Source organism: Phyllostomus discolor, chromosome X (genome assembly GCF_004126475.2).
Source record: "Phyllostomus discolor isolate MPI-MPIP mPhyDis1 chromosome X, mPhyDis1.pri.v3, whole genome shotgun sequence".
Taxonomy (NCBI): domain Eukaryota; kingdom Metazoa; phylum Chordata; class Mammalia; order Chiroptera; family Phyllostomidae; genus Phyllostomus; species Phyllostomus discolor.
In genome coordinates, this window is record NC_050198.1 from 19,634,546 (window position 1) to 19,659,451 (window position 24,906).

Consider the following 24,906-nt stretch of genomic DNA (forward strand, 5'->3'; position numbering starts at 1 on the left):
CTCTTCGCTGCATTCAAACAGGCTCTTAGTGGTCAAGAAATAGTTAATTCTACTTTCAAAATGAGTTAGTTATTAGAAGAGTGTAGTTTATACACATAGATACAATCCAGGTCTGTAAGTATAGTACATTTGAAGAATTTGAACTTACCCAAAATAATTTAATGTGAGGAGAAATTAATACCCATACCTTTCAAGTTAGATTTTTAAAAGTGGTTATTTTTGTAGTATTAAGGTGAGGATTTCCTTGAAAATCTCTCTTTTGGAGATAATATCCAGGAAATTCTCTGAGTAAAATAAAGGGTTAAGATATGTTATCTACTGGTTCTATATGTGCTTGCCTGCAGTCAAATATAAGTGATAGGATTTCTTGTAGATAATATATCCTTAAGCAACATTCCTAGTGCTTATTATCCTGCTCATAGACTAAACTCAGCATCAAGCACTTGATTTCATTGAGATCCAATTCTGTTTTAATTGAAATATATTATGTAAAAAGTTAATAATCCACTGAAGTTGCAATTTACTAAATTGTACCCTGGTGACTCAAAGAGTCAACATAGCTTCCCAAAGTACCTAATAAACCACAAGGGAGTAGTTTATGCCCCTGCTGAAGCCAATTGAATTTGTGTGTGTAAAATTCTAGATATTGTTTGCTTATGTAATCTCATCAGTTTCTTACAAAGTTCCTTTAGTAAAGAAATGAATCAAAATCTAAGGCTTTTTAAAGTACGAGGAGACGTTTCAATGAATTTTTAAAATGTGAAAGAAATAGCTATCAAATTTCACTTATATATACATACATATTATATTTTATAAGAAGAAAAATATTTGATCTTTGTCCCCATTTCCTGGCACATATCTCCTACAACCCTGGAAATTTCCTAAGTGACAAGGGCGATAAGAACATTTTCTGGTCTAGTGAGGTGACGCTTGGTGGGCCCCTAAATAGTTTCAGGCTGAGAGCTGGTCCCAGAAAGATCAAGCTCTGACTGGAAGCTTGGAACTTTCAGTCCCCTCCCTGAAACCTCTAGGGAGTTGAGAGGGGCTGAAGACCGAGTTCATCATCAATGGGCACAGCCATGCCTATGTAATGAATATAAACCCTAAATGATGAAGTTCAAGGAGTTTCTGAATTGGTGAAATAATCTGTGTGCTGGAAAAATGGCACACCCCAACTCCACGGGACAGAGGCTTCTGAACTCAGGACCCTTCTAGACCATGCCCTATGTAGCCTACATCTGGGTGTTCATTTGTATTCTTTATAACAAACTGTTATAGTAAATATAACTTATTCCTGAGTTATGTGAGTCATTTTAGCAAATTATCAAACTCACGGGGTGTTGTGAGAATCCTCAACTTAGTAGCCAAATAGGACATAAGTGTGGGTAATCCAGGTAAACAATACTTGTGACTGCCATTTGAACCAGGGCCAGTCTTGTGGGACTAAGCCCTTATACTTGCAGAACCAGACACTAACACCAGGTAGTCAGTGTCAGAATTTAATTGAATTGTAGTACACTTAGTTGCTTTATATCTATATCTATAAATGCATTATAATATTTGAAAGCATGTAGACCTGAGACTTAAGATCGACAAGTTGGGATTTGAGATTTAATGGTCTTAAAACATGTACTAATTGTTCTGTACTCAAATGTAGTTAATTTAGATACCTTGTCTTGGGATGAAATAGAATCAGAATATTGGCATTGGGAGAATCTTAGAAGGGCATGTAGAATAACCTGTTCCTCACAGATGAAGGTACTGAAATCAAAAAGGTTAAGTAATTTGTTCAACTTCATATATTAGAATCATCAAAACTGGAACTAGAACTAAATTAACCTTTAATATAGAGGTATTTTTCATCATTCTATGTTGCTTTCCATTAAGATACATAATATATTTTAGAATAGGATAGGTTTCATTACTTAATAATCTGTTAAAAACAAATGTAATATCCAAATTGATGCCCAAAATTAATCAAAGAGTTTTTCAGTCAGGATGACAGACCAAATACACACTCTTTTCTCCTAAAACCCCGTTAAAGAACAGCAAAGCAATGGGAAAATATAAAAACCCCAAACAACAGAGAGAACAGAAGAAAAGAGATTTCTGTGAGCTCCTGCTAGATGGATGCCATGGGCTAAGGAAGCAAAGCAGAGGGAGCAAAAATCTATAGAAAATGCAAGGAAGGTAATATAGCCAAAAAGAGATTTACAGCATATAACAAAGTACCAGCATTTGAAATGCCAGAAATATTGATAAGCAGAAAGAGAAAAGAAATTCAAAGTAAAGAAATTCTTCTCTTACAGCTTACTGACTCCCACGTGGAGTATGAAATACTAAGTTCGACAGATGTCCAGATGAAAAAGCTCTTGTGTGTACAGAGTGCCAAAAATAGTTAATTAACATTTTTATGTTATAAATATATTTAAATTAACTATCTCAGAAAAGGGATGACGGCTCTCTCAATGCATTCAATTATTTTCAGGAAAACATCAAATAAAAAAGAGATAATTAACTCAGAATAATACAATTGGTTTCCTTGCATCAAGATAGTAATTTATTTGCAATGAGGTAAATGTGGCTATTTCATGAAGATAATTTTTGTCATTAGGTGGTTCACTGAAGGTTTACTCATTTTTCATTTCTTTTTAATTAATGAAAACCAACATTAGTTTCTGTCCCTGTGTTAAACAGTACTGGGATACCTTCTTTCCTTATGTCCATTGTACTGGTACCAAAGAAAAGCACTTTAGTTCTTGCACCAAGAAACACCATTCCTCAAGGGTAAGACTGAGCCAACTAAAACACTTTTTTTATCTAGACTAACAGCTTGCTCATCAAGACTGTTTCAAGCTCTTGCCTCCTTGTTTACCAATTGAAAGCTATTATGTTATAAACTCTGTCCACTCACAGTCAATCTCCCTATTGCAAGACCTTACTTAAAATCATCCATCCCAGGCCCCAAAACCCTGTAAATATTCTTTCCTAATTTCCCCACTTTTGAAACATTACTAACCGTCTGTCAAATGTTCTCCCTTACTCTAGTTAATCTAATAAACTTAGACCTGTTTGATCATCAGGCCTTTCTGGTGGTCTTTTGGGAGCTGATCCTTGACAGAGTAGTCAACCAAAGTCTTCTGACATGTTATCAGTCACTGAATAAATATTTGTTATGTGCTTGGTATATTCTAGGGATGCTTGTGGGGTTTGAGGGACTTGATCATAAATATGAGCTCTCACTGTAGCATAAGGTACACCTTAAAATCAATCATTTCCAGACATGGAAATCTTTTTAATCAAGTGTTATTCTGCTCTTTCTCTTTTATGCTGGGCCTGGCTCTGACTTAAAAGGGTAAAATTTACATCTTGAAATTAACTGACCAGATATCTGGCCAGTTAATGGCCAGAGGGAGACTGGCTCAGCTTAAAGTTTATCAGTTTGTATTCAAAATCCATTTGCTTTTTTCCAAATCACAACATAATAGTACTAATTAAGAAGAGTACGGCACATAATTCTAGGTATTTTTGTAATCATGGAGATATATTTTTGCTGATTTATCCAGTTCAGTTTGATATGCAATGCTAACACGATTGGCTAATTTCTGATGTAAGCCTGAGATCACAGAACAGAACATACTTCACTAATGCATAACAGATAATTCAATCTCATCACTATTAAGTTTTAACCTACTGGTTCAACATCTCTAGGATAAGTTCACATTTCAGGCCTGAGTGCATGAATTTTCACTGTAGTTCTAGGTATAATCTAGCCTCCTAGGAATACTGAAAAACAGAGCTCATTAGAGTGATTTAAAAAAAAAAGACACCCTTCTACTCTACACCAATTCTAATTTTCCCACCACTAACATGCACAACCATACTTCAATTTTAGGTTTGAAATTATTCTTGTGGACTTTCCTAATCAGAATAAATAAACTAAACAGCCTTTTGAGAATTACACCTAATCGTTGCTCGAACTGGTAAGATAGCTTTCTGAAGAAAATAATGCTTGTTTTAAAGCATTGGAGGCCCTTGAGACAAAGCTATTTTTATCCCTCTCCTTGCTCCCAAAAAGGAAAATATATGGCTAGGGCTGTGAGATAACAGGTGGGTTAGGGAGGGAGATTACTTGAATAAATCTTCCTTGAGAACTTCCAAGTCTTTCTCTGAAGATTTCTGGGTAAATCTACTGGAGGAGTCAAATGTTTGTTTAATTAAACTACAATGAGGTGTTTTATATCTTGTAAACTGTGTTCATATTCATTACTCATGATCTCAGTTCAAGTCATTACTATTGTAAACTATTTTCCTGATTTTATAAATAAGATTGAGAGAGATTAAATAAAGAGCCTTAAATTTATATCACAGGGCTAGTGTGTGATGAAGCCCTTTCTGAAACAAGGTTATTCTAACTTCAAATCCAGTGTTCCTTATTCATGTCAAGAAATTGGAAACCATTTCCTGAGTTAGATATAGAAAAATAATGTGATGATGCCTATGTATATAAAATTGAAATTAGAGAAAGTTGGGTACAAAGTAAAAGAACTATCATTTATTGAGATACATTTCACTACCATATTAGTATAGCAGACTACTAAAAGGTTCATCTTCTATTGCAAGTTTACAAATACCACCTAACTTAATCTTCACTGAAAATCTTCATTGTAGATATATCCTTTATCATTTTTAACTTGACTTCATCTCTGGCTTCTTGGGCTCATCCTGCTTCTCTTCTAAGCACTCTACTGCTTGTGGGGAAACCCAGAGAATCATTGGAAGTAGCCTGAATCTTGAAAATGATAAAGACACAATGGAATATTAAAAAACTGAAAAAGATGATGATAATTGAGCAGAGGTAAAAGTGGATTGACTACAAATTTAGAATAACAAAATGAAAAATATTAATTTTATGAACTGAAATTCTCTTCTACAAAGAGGACTACCATGATTATTATCAGGGAAGATTTTTAACAGAAAGTATGATAACCTTGTCAATCAAGGATACATACATCTTTGTTGTTGAATCCCAAGATACTTTATTACACTAGCTTGAAATGTACAATATTTATGTCCATTATTTCACAGCTTTGCCTTGAAATGTTATAGTGCCACTTCATAAAATGCTATTTCGAATGTGTCGTCATTATTTTAGATCCCATAGGCAGGCATGAAATATAAATATTTCACATGCTATTACATAAAATCTAAAATACAAATATTTGAAAGTTTTTGTATTCTCTGATGGTATTTTCAATCAAAAAGTTATAATTATTGAATGAGAGAGTGAACTAGAAGGAGAAACTATGCTCATATATATTTTTCTTGAAGGTGCTGGTCATCTATTTGTTACTGGACTTATACTAGACTTAGTCTACTCTTGGGATTTAGGGCAAAAAGGAGGCTGGCAGAGAAAAACAAAATCTGTTGGTCAATCTAGGAAGATGTGGACATGAGTTGAACACATCAAGAAATGTTCAATCAGATCAATACATTTTTGAACTAGATTATCTCAAAAACAGGCTCAGAAGACATTGGTGGGAGTTGTTGAGTAATGTTTCTCTGTGCAATAAATTCAGTCTTTATTATATTTGTAATAATGTTTGCTAGCCTTTTGCATGAAACATATGTCTCCCTAGAAGGGAAATAGTCCTGTGCATGATTAAGCAATGAAATTCTGTAGTAGTAATGCTACTAACAGTATACTGCATTGATAAAGAAAGAAATTTGGGGTTCTCAATTACCAAATCTATGTGTGGGCATATGAGGGAGGGAAGGAGAGAGAGAGAGAGAGAAGACAGAGAAAGAGTTGGAGAAGGCCAGGAGAAGGAAAAGAGAATGAAAAACTGAAGAAAGAAAGACAAATATTAACAAACAAAGGCAGGCAGACAGGCTTAGGAAGTATTCAGAATTTTCCTAAGTCTTCCAGTATTACAGGTAGGCACAGGTAACCAGGTTCTTGGTCATCACAAACAATGAATTAAACCAAACACACAGCATTATAGCAGAAAGAGACAATGCAAATTTATTAAGTGATAGTACACTCCACAGAACATGGGGGATAGTCAGCTTCAAGCAGACATTGACTTCAGGCACTGGAGGGATTCTATTCTTATAGGGCAGATATTCCTGGCTAGTTTTGTGGTCTTTTATTGTGCATGTACAAGTAGTTATATTACTTTTAAGCTACTGCACATGTGGTCTCCCATGATTTTCCTTGATTGCCCACTGGAGGAAAGGGGTCCCACAACAGTAACTTATTATAACACTATAATGAAGCAGGGGTCATGTAGCATCTTCTGTGCAGATGCAGTCATGATTCACGATGATTCAGTGCTTTTCCAGAGAGCAGGGTTAACCAGTCTTAGAACAGGGTCTCTAGCCTGTGTTGATGTCTTTTGTTTTAATCTTGGGGCACCTCCAGAGTTTCCTCCCTCCTGATTATCTCCTGCCTCACCAGCTAATCAGTGGTAAAGGTGAAATCTGAATTCAGGTCTGATGCTGAAGTCATGAACCCATGCTGCCTCTAGAATTTCTATCACCAGTATATTTCCAAAGCAAACTATTCCTTCTATTACTCCCTCTCCCTGAAGGTAAAATGTTCCTTATACTTCAACAATTTTATGCATTTATAAGATTATACATAAATCAAATATTCATGTATATGTTAGATAAGTAAACTTTACTTTTTTTTTAAAGATTTTATTTATTTATTTTTAGAGAAGGAAGGGAGGGAGAAAGAGAGAGAGGGAAACATCAATGTGTGGTTGCTGGGGGTCATGGCCTGCAACCCAGGCATGTGCCCTGACTGGGAATCGAACCTGAGATACTTTGGTTCGCAGCCTGCGCTCAATCCACTGAGCTATGCCAGCCAGGGCATAAACTTTACTTTTTTAACATTAACTTTATATCCTTAAAGTTTGAATGCCTTTTTAACAGACCCCTTAAAATCTTGTACTCCTGAATTATTTTTGTTATTCATATTCTTTGCTATTAATATGCTATATTTCATAAGGTTTCCGATCATTCATTACGCAGACTTAAAATCATTGGTAAACTACTAAATGCTTATTGAAATCTAATTAGTTATTTAAATAATGTTTCACAAGTTTGCAGAGATTACCTCATCCATTATGATGACATTAAAATGTATTTTACATTGTAATTAGCAGCATTAAAGTAAGGAGTGGATTTTTCATCTACTGTGATAAAAATTACATGAATTTTAATATCAATGAAATGCAAATATTAATATCTTAAGTCTGCTCATGGTATTTATTAAATGTCTCCAACATTGCATTTATTGTATGTATTCAAATTTGTTGATAATTCCCTGCCAGATTTTAGATATAGCACATTATTCAAAAAGTGGTCATCTGTATTTAGAAGATATAGATATATATTAATGTATTCACTCATCCATTAATTCAACACCTACTTAGTATACCCCTTTGTGTGGGAATCTCTTCTTGGTTCTATTTACAGTAATGAATCAAACAGAATAGGATCGTGCCCTTTTGGCACTAAACATATAAATACTTATCACTCAGTAAATGCCAAAAAGAAAAAATAAGACACTTATGGGAACCTGGGAGCTATTTAATATCTGCAATGGCTGACAAATAAGATTAGACAAATGAAGAAAAGGTTTCTTTTTGAGCAGCATCTTCAAGGTGACCTGCTGGGCAGTTTCTTGATCATGGAGAGGTTCAAGGGGTCTCAAGAGTAAAGGTGAGGATTCTGGGCAGCAGAGGTCCACTCAGGGGGCTTAGAATGTAGGCTCTGTCCTAACCCTAATGGGATTTCCCTAAAAGCCCACTATAGTGTGCTGTGGGGTATCCAAAAATTTAATCACATACAGTGTGGTGTCACAGTATTTTGAGTTTAAAAAAAGACTTTCAAACAGCCTGACCTGTCAAAAACACAAAAGTACAGAGAATGAAGCTTACACTTCTGTCGACATAAGAAACATCCAAACCTGTAGAGAATTTTTATGAGTTTATTTGAGCCAAACTCAAATAATTGATGACAATTGCCAGGAAACAAAATCTCAACAAATTGAGAAAATGCTCCAGAGAATGGCAGTTTTGTATCTTACTTTATACATTACAGTCAAAGGAGAAGATGTATGGGGATTGCATGAAATTCACTGGTCACAGATTAGGGCGGCAGGAGAAAGCAAAGCAGAAAAATTTCTGAGATAAAGATAAAGCGCAAACACAGAGGCAAATACTTTTTTTTATATTGGTAGGTACAGGATAGTTAACATTTACAGCACATAGAGATGGTATTCAGGGAACAAGAGAACAACGAGGGGCTCTGGTGCGATGGGTATACCCTGAGGGGTCCTGAAAAAGGGGCTGACTCTGACATTCCAACAGTAAGTTATCTCAGATGACAAAAGATAACAGACTCATTTAAGGTAAAGATTGACCTTTGCCAAGGAAGCTACAGGCTTAGGATGTGACTACCTGCCATGACTCACTTTTAGTGAGGAATTTTTATGCTCAGACCATCCCATGTGGTTACTTACATTCTCCAAGTTTGTAAGGCCACCATGCAGGCCACCCCTGAGCTTGTCAGGTTTAGTATGTGGCCTCTTTTTGGTCCACAGTTCACATAACTAAGTGTACACTGAACTCAGAAATTCCCCTCCTAATGAGAAAGTTATCACTTCCTACTCCTCTCATGACCCCCATTCCCAGTACAAGAATTTTCCAAGTTACATTTAAGACCAGGTTAGGACAAGTGACAGAGTTTGTAGGCAGCAGTCATCAGTCATGCTATATCCAGAGCACTCTATTTCAATATTTTAACATCTGAAATATACTTTATCATATGACATATACTTAGGCTGAAACAAAGATGACCTCTTTTGTGACTGCTCTTTGTTTCTATCATTGTTTTCAGGAGAAGCACATAAAGACATTTTAATGTATTTTCTAGGTCTGTCTTTGTCCAGGTTAATTGCTGTTTGTCCTTTCAACAAATTTCCTATGTGACATGGTTTTTGTATCTCAGCTGTCTTCTCTTTGTAATATATTCTCCTTAGTATTAATGATATCAAGTATTTATTTAAAGCTCCTGATCCAGGTACTGTTCTGAGAGGTTTATGTGTGTTCATTTATTTAATCTCACAAAAGTCCTATAAAGTAGATTCTATTATTATTCCCACTTTATAGACGAAAAAAAAAACTGAGGCATAAATAGGTTAAGTACACTGCTCAAGGCAATACAACTAGTACAGTCAGACCTAAGAAACAAACCCAGAAACCTCTGGCTGGTGTGGCTCAGTGGATTGAGCACCGGCTTATGAGCCATAGGGTTGCTGGTTCAATTCCCAGTCAGGGCACATGCCTGGGTTGTGGGCCAGATCCCCAGTAAGTGGTGCACAAGAAGCAACCACACATTGATGTTTCTCTGCCTGTCTTTCTCCCTCCCTTTCCCTCTGTCTCAATGTGAATAAATAAAATCTTTTAAAAAAAGAAACACAGGAAGACTGGATCCATGTTTTGCACTTTGATAAAATGTTCAGAATCACACTTAAAATGTCAATGTTTTGTTTTTTTTTAGATTTTATTTATTTATTTTTAGGGAGGGAAGAGGGAGAGAGAGGAGAAAGAGAGAGAGAGAGAGAGAGAGAGAGAGAGAGAGAGAGAGAGAGAGAGAGAGATCAATGTGCGGTTGCTGGGGGTTATGGCCTGCAACCCAGGAATGTACCCTGGCTGGGAATCGAGCCTGGGACACTTTGGTTCCCAGCCCGCTCTCAATCCACTGAGCTATGCCAGCCAGGGAAAATGTCAATGTTTTTAATTGCTTGACATTTATGTGTTGTATTAGACTTCATGTATATATTTATTTATAGTTTATACATTTTCTCTATATGTGTGTATGCATGAAAATACATGACTTTTTTTCTAAGCCTAATATGGGGAAATTGCCAAAGTATATGTGAAAATTATGTTGGCTTTATTTTAACTAAAGTTTCTTTTCTTATATAGATAATAAATATTTTATTTTTAAAAGTATTTTTATGGATTACGCTATTATAGTTTTCCCAACTTTCCCCCTTTATCCCCCCTCCACCCTGCCCCCCAACCCTCCAGCATTCCCCCACTTAGTTCATGTCCATGGGTTGCCCATGTAAGTTCTTTGAGTCCTCTGTTTCCTATACCATTTTTATCTCTCCCCATCTATTTTATGCCTACTGATTATGCTTCTTCTTCCCTGTACCTTTCCTCCCTATTCCTCCCTTCCCCCTCCCAACTGAACTCGCTCTGTGTGATGTCCATTTCTCTGATTCTGTTCTGGTTGTTTGCTTAGTTTTTGTTTTCATTGTTTTTCTTTTCTTTTAGGTTCATTTGTTGATAGTTGTGAGTTTGTTGTCATTTTATTGTTCATACTTTTTATCTTCTCTTTCTTAGTTAAGTCCCTTTAACATTTCATATAATAATGTCTTGGTGATGATGAACTCCTTTAACTTGACCTTGTCTGGAAAGCGCTTTATCTGCCCTTCCATTCTAAATGATAGCTTTGCTGGATAGAGTAATCTTGAATGTAGGTCCTTGCCTTTCATGACTTCAAATACTTCTTTCCAGCCCCTTCTTGCCTACAAGGTTTCTTTTGAGAAATCAGCTGATAGCCTTACGGGAACTCCTTTGTAGGTAACTGTCTCCTTTTCTCTTGCTGCTTTTAAGATTCTCTCCTTATCTTCAATCTTGGGTAGCTTAATGATGATGTGCCTTGGTGTGTTCCTCTTTGGGTCCAACTTCTTTGGGACTCTCTGAGCTTCCTGGACTTCCTGAAAGTCTATTTCTCTTACCAGACTGGGGACATTTTCCTTCATTATTTGTTCAAATAAGTTTTCAATTTCTTGCTGTTGTTCTTCTCCTTCTTGTAGACCTATGATTTGGATATTGGAATGTTTCAGGTTGTGCCAGAGGTTTGTAAGTCTCTCTTCACTTTTTTGAATTCTTGTTTCTTCATTCTGTTCTGGTTGGATGATTATCTTTTCCTTTTGTTCCAATTTGTTGCTTTCAGTCCTGGTTTCCTTCTTGCCACTGTTGTTTCCCTGAATATTTTGCTTTATTTCATTTTGGGTATCTTTCATTTGTTTTTTTATTTTTGACCAAGCTCAGTCAGATCTGTGAGCCTTTTGATTACCAGGACTTTAAATTCTCCATGAGACAGGTTGGCTATCTACTCATCGCTTAGGTCTCTTTCTGAAGTTTTGCTCTGTTCTTTTATCTGGGCCATATTTCTTTCTGTTGGCACAGCTTATAAGTTGTAAGGGGGTGGGGCCTTTGGTATTCACCCAGGCAAGGCAATCCTCTTTGCTGCACTGCATGCAGCACTGCCCGTCTGGTTGTTCTGGTTGATTTTTTTTTAATTCCTTGATTGTTGGAGTTCCATGCAGTTTGATTTTGTGGTACCTCTGGTTGTTTATTGATTTTATGTTGGGGACCGCCCTGCGTGATCTCAGGAAGCTGTAACCCCCCGTGACTTAGGCTGAGTGAAAGACCTGTGGACCAGAAGCCACTAAGGAGACAAAACTTATTTCCCTGGCATGAACGCTGCCTGTTCTAATGCCTGGCTCCCTTGCATGATTGGCAGTCAAAGACGGGTAACAATTCTCTAAGAAAAAGAATGAATATAAGACAGATGTGATCATGTGGGAATGCCCTAAGGGAAGAGGCTTGGGGCTGTAGATAAGAAGGGGTGATGACATCAACCCCTGCCCCCTCGGCTTTGTCAAAGCCTGAGTCCTTGTGAGAAATTCAAGTCTCCTGGCTGCCTTTGTCTTCTCTGTTAACTCAGGCCTGTAGGGGCAGTGCAGCCCAGACCAGAAACGGCAGACCCCCAGGGTAATCAGGCCTGGGACATAGAATATGCAAGATCCTGTGAGATCTGTTTGCTGGAGGATGTTATTACATTAGAATTTGAAGGCACAGACAGGAAACCAAAACTAGCCCTTTGAGCCCTGTTAGACCTTTCAAATGTTAAAACTCCAATCTCTGCCCAGAATCACACCAGGAGTTCTGTCTGCACCTTTGAAAGTCACCTACTTCTTTTGATCTTTTCTGCCAGACTGTGAATCCACAAACTAAGTCTGTATTCTCAATAAGAATCTGCTTGGGAATGGAGACGAGGCACTCCCCACTAGAGAGAGTGTCCATTCTGTCCCTATTTCCCCACAGGACTTGGTTGTCTCTGTGTATGTTTTTTCTCGTGTTTCAACGAGCATCCACAGCTGAGATGGATACTGCTGGCCAGTATCTGTCACAATTTTAGATTGGTTGTTCTCCCCCTTTTGGTTGTGTGAAGTGAAGGGTTTCTACTTATTCCTCCATCTTGGCTGGAACTCTCTATTTTAGTTAAAGTTTCATTCATTGTTAACCCACAAGGAAGGGAAAAAAAACACTAAAATCCAGATTTTGATATACATATACTTTTGAAAAGAAGTGGGGAGGAAGAAAGACAAAAGTGGGGAGGAAAAGAAACAAGCCAGCAAACTAAAAATTTAAAAACCTAAAGAACATTTGTTATAAATTCCCTCTTTTTCCTTGTAAATAGACCAGAAACTTACTGTATCTTGTGATATAACATGGAAAAGAGACCTAGGTATATGTGAAATCAGAAGATGGAAAGAATTTATAAGTTCTTACCTATCTGTAGCTTACTAAATTAGCAAATATTGACACCTCAGCTGAAACTTGCTAAATAATTGATAAACAGAGAGCTTCTGAGAGTATAACACATCCACATGTTCTGCATTTTTCTGAAGCTCACTGTAGATATGCATTTTCAGAACTCTCTCCTAAGCATTTTTCAGCATGGTAAAATCTTGCTGTAAAGCACTTTATTAACATATCAATTTATCTATTCTGAGAGTCTAAGGCTATGTCCCACATTCCTAACAATGTATAGTGAACTCTCAGTATAAGAGGTAAAGCCCATGAGTAGCAGTATTTGTCTTTATTTTCCAATATGTGAATTAAGTCAGAGTTTTATAGAACAGCATTTGTTTAATGAGTGTTGTTATCTCTTACTAGATAACTGTACCCTTGCTCCCGCTAAAATCATATAGGAGATGTCATTTGGAAGGAAACATTCCTGCATATCGATAATAACTGATTATAAAGTCTTATATTAAGCAATGTCATTGGCTTCTGTTTCAAAATGAGCACATTGCTTACAACTGAGTTTCTAAATAACAATCAATCATGAGTAGATTGCACATACAACTCATATAAATAGAAAATTTTAACATTACAAATGTTAGTGTGAATGCACAAAAGCTTGCAATAATAAAAAATTGTTTAGTTCTAGTTAAAGGATGGATGCACCATTCAAAAAAAGAGAAAGATTATACAGTTGAGTGTTACTGAAATATTAAAAGTAAAAAATCCAACCCTGATAATTACTTTTTTAAAATTTATTTATTTATTTATTTATTTATTTATTTTAGAGAGAGAGGAAGGGAAGGAGAAAGAGATGTGTGGTTGCCTCTCACATTCCCCCAACTGGGGACCTGGCCCGCAACCCAGCATGTACCATGACTGGGAATTGAACCAGAGACGCTTTGGTTCACAAACCATGCTCAATCCACCAAGCTATACCAGCCAGAGCTGATAATTACATTTCTTGATATCAGTAATAAAATTATATATGATGAGAACAAATAACATTTTTGTGAAGAGTTGAAAAAAGTCCTGCATTGCATGACTTTATAAAATGAAATTGATAAAGTTCACATCAATAGTATGTGCCAGTCTTTTTAAACTGATTGTAACATGATGTGTATCGTATTTTTTGGACCATAAGACGTTCCTAGATTTTAGAGGTGGAAAATAGGAAAAAAAATTTTGAAGCAAAAAATGTGGTAAAATATTTAATAACATGAATAACATAATATTTCACCGATGTAAATGTAAACAGAACTCAACAGGAGCATTAACAACCATTATTCCTCCCAAATTGGAGGGGGCGTTACTTCTTATAGTCCAAAAAATATGGTATTTATCTTGATATTCTTCCCTCCCTCTCCCTCCCTTCCTCTTAACAATGAATTTGAAAACAAAGTGCTCAGTGTAAATTAGCATATCTTTCAATAATATTGGTCCTGTTTTCAGATTAAACTCTAATCTAAAAATATGACATTGACTTATGAAAATGTATAAGTTAAATATCTGTAGAAAAATTCAGGTGAGTTTTTGTACACAAAGCCAAATAAAACATGTTTTAATTTTCTAAGTATAAAAGTTTTGTTAGGACCTATAGTTTATTTGAAATAAAAGTAGAAATGACCTCTACACCATCCACTCAAAAGACAACATGTCAAAAGGGAAATATGAATTACTGTAACTGGAATATGAAGTTTTTTTGTTTCCCATCATGGTTGTGCACAGGCAGAGAGATTGCAAGGGGAGCTATTTTAAGAGAAAATAGAATATGCTACATGTAACCTAGCCATCCACCTGCCTGAATCTCTTATGATTTACTGACATTTTTCATTTGGGAACACTGCATATGTACATTCCATAGTTACACTGTGCCTGTTGTAACTTGTTGGTGCTTTATGCTTCGGTACAGCATAAAGAGGGCTTTAGTTTTAAACTCTTTGGAGATAACTAACTGGATCGAAACAAACATTTTGAGGAACAAAAAAAATAACTAATCAAAACTTTTTCAGAGAGACAGAGAGAAAAAAGAGAGCAAGAGAGATTCATTTATGAAGCAGCATCTGGATAAAAGCAATTGTGGAAAATTCCATAGGGTTTTAAAAATTCATTTAAAGACTACCCACTGTGAATGCTAGGGGATTCCCTCTGTTTTCTATGTATTATTATCAAAAGTTGAGGCCAATGTGAAGAAGTCAGTCTGAATCAATAGTAGAATACACTCAATCGATTACTCACATATTGTTTGAAAATTAACCATTGGTTTGAGAAATTTAGTTCATGCTTGATTTTCCAACATTTGTATATGAGCAGACACAGCCAAAGAAGTACTTATAAGTGTTGCATTCTGATGTCACAATTTATTTTGATTGCACACTGTTTGATTTTAATAGCCTGCAGCTGTGTGAATATAAGGCTGCCTTCTCCTTTCCCAAAAAACAAACCCTACATGGTAGAAGATAATTTCCTTTAGTCCCGCTTGGAACCAACAAGTGAGAATATAAAATTATAGCATTTAGCCCAAACTTCTTTCCATTCTCTGAGTTCTACAGGAACAATAAATTACCAGAGGAACAATATGAAAAAAATTTAATGTGATTCTTAAGAGGTGGAGAACTGAGGTTACTGTGGCAACCTTTTTTTTTTAAAGCATTGCAATGCAATTTAAACTGAAAGACGGTACTTGAACTGCTAAAGCCTATTGATTGTTTCAGAACTGTTAGGCTTTAGCTACCCATTTTGGGTTATTTCTTATGATTGCAAAGCCACGTCTAAGAAAAGAGTGGCAACACTAGATATACAAGTTCTGTCCAGAAAGTACTGTCATGTAATATGAAAAATAGAGACATTTACTGAAGAAGATACAAGATACATTGTACATAGGACAATGACACTTCAGTCCCCTTCAAAGGAGGCACCTTAGAACCTCACACAGTTCTCCCAAATGCCATCAGCTGCCCCATCATATTTTCCTAAATCTGAAATCTCTTCCCTTTCAAAGGTGATTTTAGTTTTGGGAAAAGCCAGAAGACTCAGGGCACCAAATCTGGGCTGTAAAGGGGCTGTGTCACCTGGATAACTTGATGGTTCACCAAAAATCGCTGCACGAGACATGGTGCATGAGCAGGTGCCTTTTTGTGATAAAAGCTGCCAATCACCAGTTGCCCATAGCTGCAACCTTCTGAATCATCTGAATAGATTTCCATGAAGGAATGTTCAAGCTTCACACAAAATTTGATGCAGATTCATTGCTCTACTTGCTCAGCCATTTTGAATGTGACAGCCACACAGTACACATGCTCACTCAAGGGCATCTACTGCCCCCATAGACTAGTACAGCGAAGTTGTCATTTTTCATGCACGCACATTCTAGTCTATTCTCCTTGGCTGCCAGGTTACATCAATGTCACGCAAATCATTGTCATTATTTTAACAACAGTTGGATTTTTTTTCCATATAGACCTCATACATTGAATCTAAGCATCCAGCAGTTTAAGTAGTATATGTGTTGTGTGGATAAGAGATTGGAAAATAAAACCTAAGATTTGAAACTGGCTTAAACTTTGATTTAACCTTATATTAACTAATTCTTTTGGGCTCATTCTTTCTAACATCTCTTGGCTTTGGAAATATTTTTTTATACTAAACACCTTTCCTTTTTCTGCTTTGCCTTTTTTGTCAGGTTGCGGAAATAATTTCTTTAAGAATTAAGTTCCAAGATAATAAAGTAATTAGTAGGCTGACCAAGAATGACCCTTGTGCAAGATGGATTTTTTTCCTTTCTGCATGGCTAAATGTATTCCTTAGGTAAACAATTTAATCTCTCTGTTCTCATTTCCCAACTTAACAGTGGGAGTAGTTCAGGGAGCAAGTATAAAAATAGAACATACTTTAAGATTTCTGGTTGTTTATAATAAAGTAGGAGAAATTTTTGTACATATCCTTTCTAAAATCGCTCTGAAAAAAATTTTAAAGAACAAAATGAAGAATAAACAATACAATAAAATAATTTCCTTAGCCCCATATTACTAAGAGTAAGAAGTCAGGACTGAAACAATGCTGGAGATTACCAGAACTACCTCAGACCTGTTAAAATTAAGGACCAAGATCCTGAAAGACATAACCAATGTTCTTTTGGTTATGTCAGGGAAGGGGAAAAATTCCTCCCTATCCTTCTTAGTTCTTTTGGCTGGTGTAACAACTAAATTGACACTAAGCTGATTACCAGGAGAAAAAAAAAACAAATTTAATTCATACATACAGAAATATCATATAAATGTGACCCTAAAAATGACTAAAGCAGGTAGCTTTTATGTTTTCTAGGCAAAGGAATGATAAATTCATGAATACCGGACAAAGAAACATAGGCTTGGGTGCTTAATTAGTAAACAAATGACAAGGTTTGTTTATATAGTCTCCATAGTCCTGAATTCTCTCTCTCTGTGATAGGATGTCTCTCTACCTGTTGGTACAAGAAGGGTACCTTTCACATTGCATATTTATTGCAATATTGCATATTTACTTCTTGCTTTCAAGGGGATAAAGTAGAGTCAGACTATCCATTTGGAACTGGCTGCTTCTGAAGTAACTTTAATTCAAAGTAATCAATGTTAGGATGGTCAGTGACATGGACTGTGAAAGAACTCAGAAAGGCAAGAAAGTACAGAGAGTAAAGTTTTGTTCACTAAGAAAGGAGAGAGGTGGTATGGAGAGATACACTGATATTGAGGGTTGGGGGTTTTGAGCTTTTATTGGATTATAATTGGATTAAAAAAAGGTGGGCCATTGCTGTTGTGTGGCCCCTAGGCTGTTAAGGTGTTGTAACACTAGGCTGCAGTTTGTCCTAATGTTACCTTCTGCCGGTGACTGCAGGGAGTGGATTAGTCACTTCTATTCTTGCTTTCCTGTAATTTCCAGTCCTGGGGACATAAGCTCAGAAGAGTAAAATTGCAGTCATGGTTAACAAGCTCATAGGCCTGCTAGGCAAATGGTATCACAATAGCAAATGGCATTGGTTTTGTCCTTTCAATCAATATGCCATTTTGGCATAGTTGAGGACAGTCTGCCTTGAGCCCCAATTAAACAATTAAAATACGTTGAGATCTAGGGTCATAGTAAAAGAAAGGCAGAGGCCCCCATATGATGATACAGAACCACAGGGGAGGGGCACTAAAGAAGAAGATGTCCTGGTAGGCCATAAGTCATTTCTCTTTGAAGGGAGCAGAATTTGCCACCCCAAAATATGTCTCTGGCATAACGATTGTCTTGAGTTGGTTATTTTTAAAGAAACAGTAGGCACAAGAAGAGCTCTGAAGACATTATAGAAGTCAGCCTTTGTAAGGGACATCTACATGTATAAAGAAAATCTCCACTTGTAAGAGTGTCTCCCTCTCTGTACCAGGAAGATGAGGATGACTAAATCGCTAGAACATCTTATCAACTTATCAAAGGAGAAATCAAGGATTTAAAGCTCAGAACAACCTTAGCTTTGTTTTTTTGTGTTTTGCCTGGTAAACTCCCATTACAGTCCCCTACCCCCAGCATCTCCTTTCATCTTTATCTGGAGCTGGTATTTAAGATGATGGCTTGGGCCATTTCAGGTTGTTGCTCAATTGTCCTGGATCTCTCCTAGGTATATGGGAGGTGTACATCTTATTAAACTTCTGTTTGTTCTCCTGTTAGTCTCTTATTTTTTTTATTACAGGGATTGGGGGGAGGTTCTCAACCAAGAACCTAGAAGGGCAGACAGAAAATTATTTTCCTTCCACACACACCATACAAGATCTAACTATGAAAATCAACCATATTTCTATATATTAAGAATAATTACTCTGAGAATGAAATGAAGAAATAATTTCATTCACAATAGTATCAAAAAGATAGAAAATAGACAAGTAAATTTACCAAAAGAGGTATAAAGTTTGAATATTGAAAACTATAGATTATTTGAGATAAATTCAATAACATCTAAATCAATAAAGATGGTCATAAATTGGAAGCCTAAATATTGTCAAGAGGATAATTCTCCCCAAATTGATCTATTAATTACTGTCAACTCTTTCCAGATCTAGTTTTGTAGGAACTGGCAAGCTGATCCTAAAATTTATATGGAAAACATTTAGCATGGCCAAAATAATTGGAAAATAAAAGAAGAATGTTATTCAATTTCAAACTTAATATTGTATAAGGCCCTAGAAATCAAGACTGTATCACTGGTTCAAGGATAAGTATATAGACCAATGGAACAGGATTACAAGTGCAGAAATAAACCTCTACATTTATCACCAGTTTATTTTCAACAAAGATGTGAATGCAACACAATGAGAAAAGGTTAGTCTTTTCGAGAAATGGTGCTGACCTGAAACTAATATAATATGTCAATCATACTTTAAGTTTAAAAATAGGGTATCTAACCACTCATTAAAAAGAAAGAACTTAAGATTACCTCATACCTTACACAAAAATTAACTGAAGGTGAATCAGAGATCTAAATGTATGAGATAAACCTCTCACATTTTTAGTGTTTTTTTAAATTGTGGTAAAAAATAAGTGCAAACACAAGATCTATAACATACCATAATGTAAGATCCTCAACAAATCCTTAAGTGCACAGTGCAGTATTGTTAAATTATAAGCACAGTGTTACTGAAGGAGTTCAGAACAGGTTCCCCAAGACGTGCTACTTGGCATGTGGGTTATTTTAAGCTGAAGGCAATGGAGACCCTGCAGGCCCAAGAGAAAGTTTCACCTCTCTGTTAAAGAATTTAAATTGGGAATCTTGCTTATAATAAGAGTTATTACCAAAAGTAGCTCTTTGTGACCTGTCTATAGGGCAGGGCAAACTTCTAATTACTGAACGCCTGCCGTTCTTACTGCCCTGTGATGACCTTTCTCCCTCCGTGAAGCCTCAGGGTGCCTTACCTCATCCTCAACTCAGAATGTCATATATGCCACATTTTCCATTACCGTCTCTGAACCTCTCATGTCTGTGAGGTTCCCATTTACACATATAATTAAATTTGGTCATTTTCTCTTGTTAATCTGTCTCATATCTATTTGATTATTATTATACAATTCAAAAGAACCCTGAAGTGTAGAGGAAAGTTTCTTTCTTCCTTGCAATGTACAATAAGTCTCTAGAACTTTTTCATCTTGTGTAACTGAAACTTTACACCCATTAAATAGCAGCTTCCCATTTCCTCTCCTCCTAGCCCTTGCCAACTCCCATTCTACTTCTGTTTGTTTTGAATTTGACTACTTTCGATACCTCTTATAAATGGAATCATTCACTATTTGTCTTACTATAACTTGCTTTTTCCCTTAATATAACTTGTATGTTTTGATGATGACCCCGACCTCTTAAAAAGACAAACGTCTTTCCTCTCCATCCATCCCTCTTTACAGAAATCTTTTAGACCTATTTTCTCCTTATGGTGAAAAAGACATAATCTTAAATTTAACAGTTCTTCCAATCTACTTTAGTCCCTCCTCCATGAAATTCAAGTAAATTAAATATAAGTTTGTGTTAGTTAGAAAGGTTTTCCTGACTAACTAGGGTTTAAGCCATAGGACATTCTTGTTTCCTTAACCAGAAACCTGGGTATAGACAGTTAGTCATCAGAGTGATTCAGAAACCCAACAATATCACTAAGGATAATGGCTTTTCCATACTGTCTTCCATCTTCACAATAAGCAAGCTTGCCATTTTATAGTTACATATGGCTGCTGCAACTCTAGGCATCGGTTCTCATAACAGTTTCCTAAGCATGAAGTTAAGCATAAGGGTAAAAGGCCTTCTCTGAGAAGACAAAAATCTTTTCCAAAATACAAAAGTATTTTTCAGAAGGCTCAATGAAGTATTGCCTTGACCCCAAAATTCTACCTGCAAGGGAGAACAGCAAATTAGCATCTAGCATTCTTTGAATCCGGGTGCAAAAAATATCAGTGTTTTACTGGGAAACAACAAAGGGTGAATAGATGTTAAGCAGATAAGAATGTCTGCCAGACATACTTTTTATCAAAAACAGCACCTTTTTAATGATCCAATAATTTTAAAGTTCTGTCTATCTATATTTATACATTCACAGACATACAAGCAAAAATAATATCTAGCAAATTCTGGAGGTGTTTATGAATAGTTAAATTTGGGATAATATTTTTCCTTTTATCTTCAATGCTTAAATAATTTGTAACATGTATCAATTTTATAATGCTAATAAACCAATTAATCTTTTAAAAGGCTTTAAAATAATTCCTGTGAAATTAAAGATGTTTTCAATTGACAGTATTACTACTAAAAACAAATCTGTATGGAAAGGAATTTTTTTTAAATCATTTTTCAATCTATGATGTACTGATTTCCTTAAAGTCATGCATATAATATTATTTCAACACAAGTAGATTGAGGACAAGGAAATTTAACTTACTATAATAAAGGTGAGTTACCTTACATTGTTTTAGAAAAAGTTGCAAAGAGCCTGCTTTTTTTATTATACTCCTGCACACAATGCTGTTCATACTAGGCCAAGAGATATATAAATTCAGGGCTTAATAGTGCCAGATAGATAGATTTTATTCAAACTGTAAATCTAGTATAAATAAGACAAAAGTCATATATAACAGTAATATAGTACTAAATTCATGAAAGTCTTTTATATTGTTCAATAAATGTTGGTTCCCTTCCTTTTCCTACAGATAGTACTAATAGTTCAGGCTTACAGCTATCTCTTCTCACATCACAATTATATTCAATTGTCTGGACAGAGCCTCCAGCAGGTCATCCCATTATGGAGTAATTCTATAGACAATTTTCCTTAGAGCTCTTAATCTGCACCAGTAATTGATCGAAATAGTCCTGCTAACCAAAGATGTTTCCTCACTTCACAAATTGAGGCATAAAAAATTAGCCAACACACTATATCTGACTTTATGCAATCCTTGCTCCCCCTTTCATTCTCTCCCAAACAGATGGAGGAAGAAGGAAGATCAATAACCACCAGGCATAACTGCTACTCGAGCCATCACTGATGATTTAAAACAGGAGTATTACAAATAAATCTTAAGGAACATTGATTACATTAAAATAGAGTCAAGCTCAATATTCTAGTCTAGTGGTCATAAAACTATGGTTTTCAGACTAGTAGCATCAGTATCACCTGGGAATCTATTAGGGATGCAAATTTTGGGGCCTCACCCTAGACCTAATAAATCAGAAACTTGCATGTGTAGAGACCAAAAATTTGTACATTACCAAATCCTCTAGGTAATTTCTAATGACTCATTAATTTTGAAAACCCCTGCTATAGTCTTTAACCAACTCAGTTTACCCAAAGCTTTTTTAAAAATCTTTTTCTTTTCTCTTCATATGTCTTATTCCAGCAAGTGGGTCCAGAGAGGGTATTACTTGCTCTCATGATAGTTCTTATTAACATTGACTTTATTTTTACCTCTATGGTTATAGTGTATACCAGTTTATAATTTGAAACTTTAAGAAAAGAAGAAACCAAGGGACTTCCTCAAGATAATTATGTTTATTTACCTTGGAGTCCAGACTTGTATGTGTCCCAGGTCTGTCTTGCCCTCTAAGAGAACACGATTCTAGAGATGATACTTCTTTGTTCCCAAAGCTCTTTATTCACTGTTCTGCTTTCTCCTAAAAAAGAATGTAAAGAGAGGAGGGGCAAGGAGAGAGGAGATTAAAAATCAAAGAAAAGTTGGTGGTTTCTTACAAATAAGAATACCTGTGGTTGCATATTTAGAATTTTCTTCCTCATTGTATGTATTTTTGAGTAATGAAAAAAGTGATTTGAACTACCTGGAAACTATCCAAATCTGAGGGAAAAAAATTAAAATTCTTTCAATTTGAGCTTTCAGCTCACTGGATTAAGCTCGGTTTCCTAGATGGTTTCTAATGAAGCAAGAAAGACTGCTGTCTTTGCAGCCATGTATTATTAGTTCATTAGTGTGACTCATTTTTTTTTGCTTTCTCTTCATTCTCTCATATGTATTTTTCCCTCAAAGTGTCAAAACAAAGTACAAAAGGTGTATCTTAGCATCTATGTGGAAACTCAGGTTATAAAAGCTTATTCTCTGTTTTTATATGACATACAAATCATTCCCTATTTCCCTGGAGATACATACTGTTTTCAGTGAAATTAACATTTTCTCTTATGTTAAGAGAAAGACTATTATTTTTACTAAAACTATACTAGTTTTCCCCTCCTTAAACTATTCATATTTCAATTCCCATTGTTAGGGCTTCAATTTATTTAAAAACTTGATTTGAGCTAAAAAGTGTCCCCAAATATATTTCAAAATTAATTTTAAGAAATCTGTAAGTTTTGAAAGGAAAACAGCACTAAGTAAACAAAATACCTTGTTCTTGTTAAGAAACAAAATTGCCAAGTTATTTTTATACTTAAAAAAAGAATCTAGCTATATTAGTCATCTAGTATTGCATATAAATTACTCCAAAATTTAGCAGCTGAAAACAACAAAATTTGTAATCTCACAGTTTCTGTGGATCAGGTATATGGAAGGAGTTTAGCTGGTTGCCTCTGGCTTAAGTTGTCTTATGAGGCCACAGTTAAGCCTTTGTTTATTTGACTGGAGCTGCATATCTGCAGTGTTAAATGGTGTGAGGATGGGGATTTATATCCAAACCCACTCATGTGGATGTTGGTAGGCCTTGGTCCCTCTCTAGGTAGGCCTCCCCATAGGACCTCCTCACAGAAGGGTAGCTGGCTTCCTGAAGGGTGAGCAATGCAAGAGAAAGAGTGCACTCAAGACAAAAAGCCACCATATTTTTATAACCTAACACTAGTAGTCTCATTTCATCACTCTGCTGTACTCCATTTATTAGAGGTGAGTAAAAAAGCCTAGCATGGTCTTCAGGAGAGAAGATTACACAGAAGGGTAGCTACCAGGGAGTCAGTGGTTATTGGGGACCGATTTATAGGTTACTCACCACAGTAGCATGCAAACACATAATAATGTCATGGGTTTTTTCCCCTCCAGATTCACAAAATTCCCCAATGAACTAGGAATAATATAGCTTTCTTTATAAAGTCTGAATTTGCATTGTTGGGAAATTAATATGTACATAATTTGATATCATTGAACTATAACTAAGGAAAAAGTGCTATAAGATTCCACATATGATTTTGTATCATGAAGATTGGAATTTTGGGAAAAGCTACAGATAGAAACAATACAAGTAGAGATACAGAAAGACAGATAGAGATATAGAATGCATACAGTTACCAGCATATATCAATATCAAGATAGATAACATATTATCATATCATTAAGGTATGGCGGTAAGCAGATAGTATATTCAAAAGTGTTTAACTGGAAAATACGTTTTGAAAGGGTCTGTTTACAGAAATGTGGGCAGAGTTACGTGATCTAACAAGGAACTAGTGACAACGGAAAGCCATTATGGCCCCTGGGCCAGAAGAGGCAAGAGGAGAAAAATGTATTAATTTAACATGGTGAAAGCTGGAACCTTGAAAGAGGGAATGCACATTAAAGGCAATGTAGATATAAAACCCCAAGGGATCCTATTTAAATGTAGATTCTGATTCAGCAAGCCTGGAGTGAGCCAGAGATTCTGTACTTCTAACAAGAAAGATCCCAGGTGATACTGATGCTGCCGGTCCACAGGTGGCACTCTGAATAACAAGGGCCTAGCTACTGATTCACTACAGCACCTCAAGGAAGCAGGGAAGAAATGGGAAGGATGAACACACCAGCCTCTTCTCTCTGCCCACCTTCTAAGAGCGCCTCCACTGTCTAAATGGCAAAGGCAAAAAAGCCAAAGGCAAAGAAGACCAAGTGATGTAGTCTATAAGGAGAATCTTTCTGGGGCCCAGGGCACAGCAAAGACACCCATAAAATATATAAGGCCTTGTAGAGTTTTCTCACACTTTTCACACCAGTACCTAACTAAATACTTGAGAAGGCCCCTCTGTGGATCTGCAGGCCCCTCTCTCTGCCCAGCTCCCTTGTCTCAGATAATTTATCCTATGAGCTCTAGCTGCTTTGGTTTCCCCAGACTCCCCTCACCTCTGTCTCTTCAACTCAGGGAGTCTGCTGGACTCCACCCAGGGTCCCCACCCTACATTATGTTTTGGATATTTCCAGTTTATTTTTGTTATTTCCAAGATTTTTCATTTTTAAATGCTTCCAATATATTTGTTATTTCAAATATATTGCCTGTCTCATT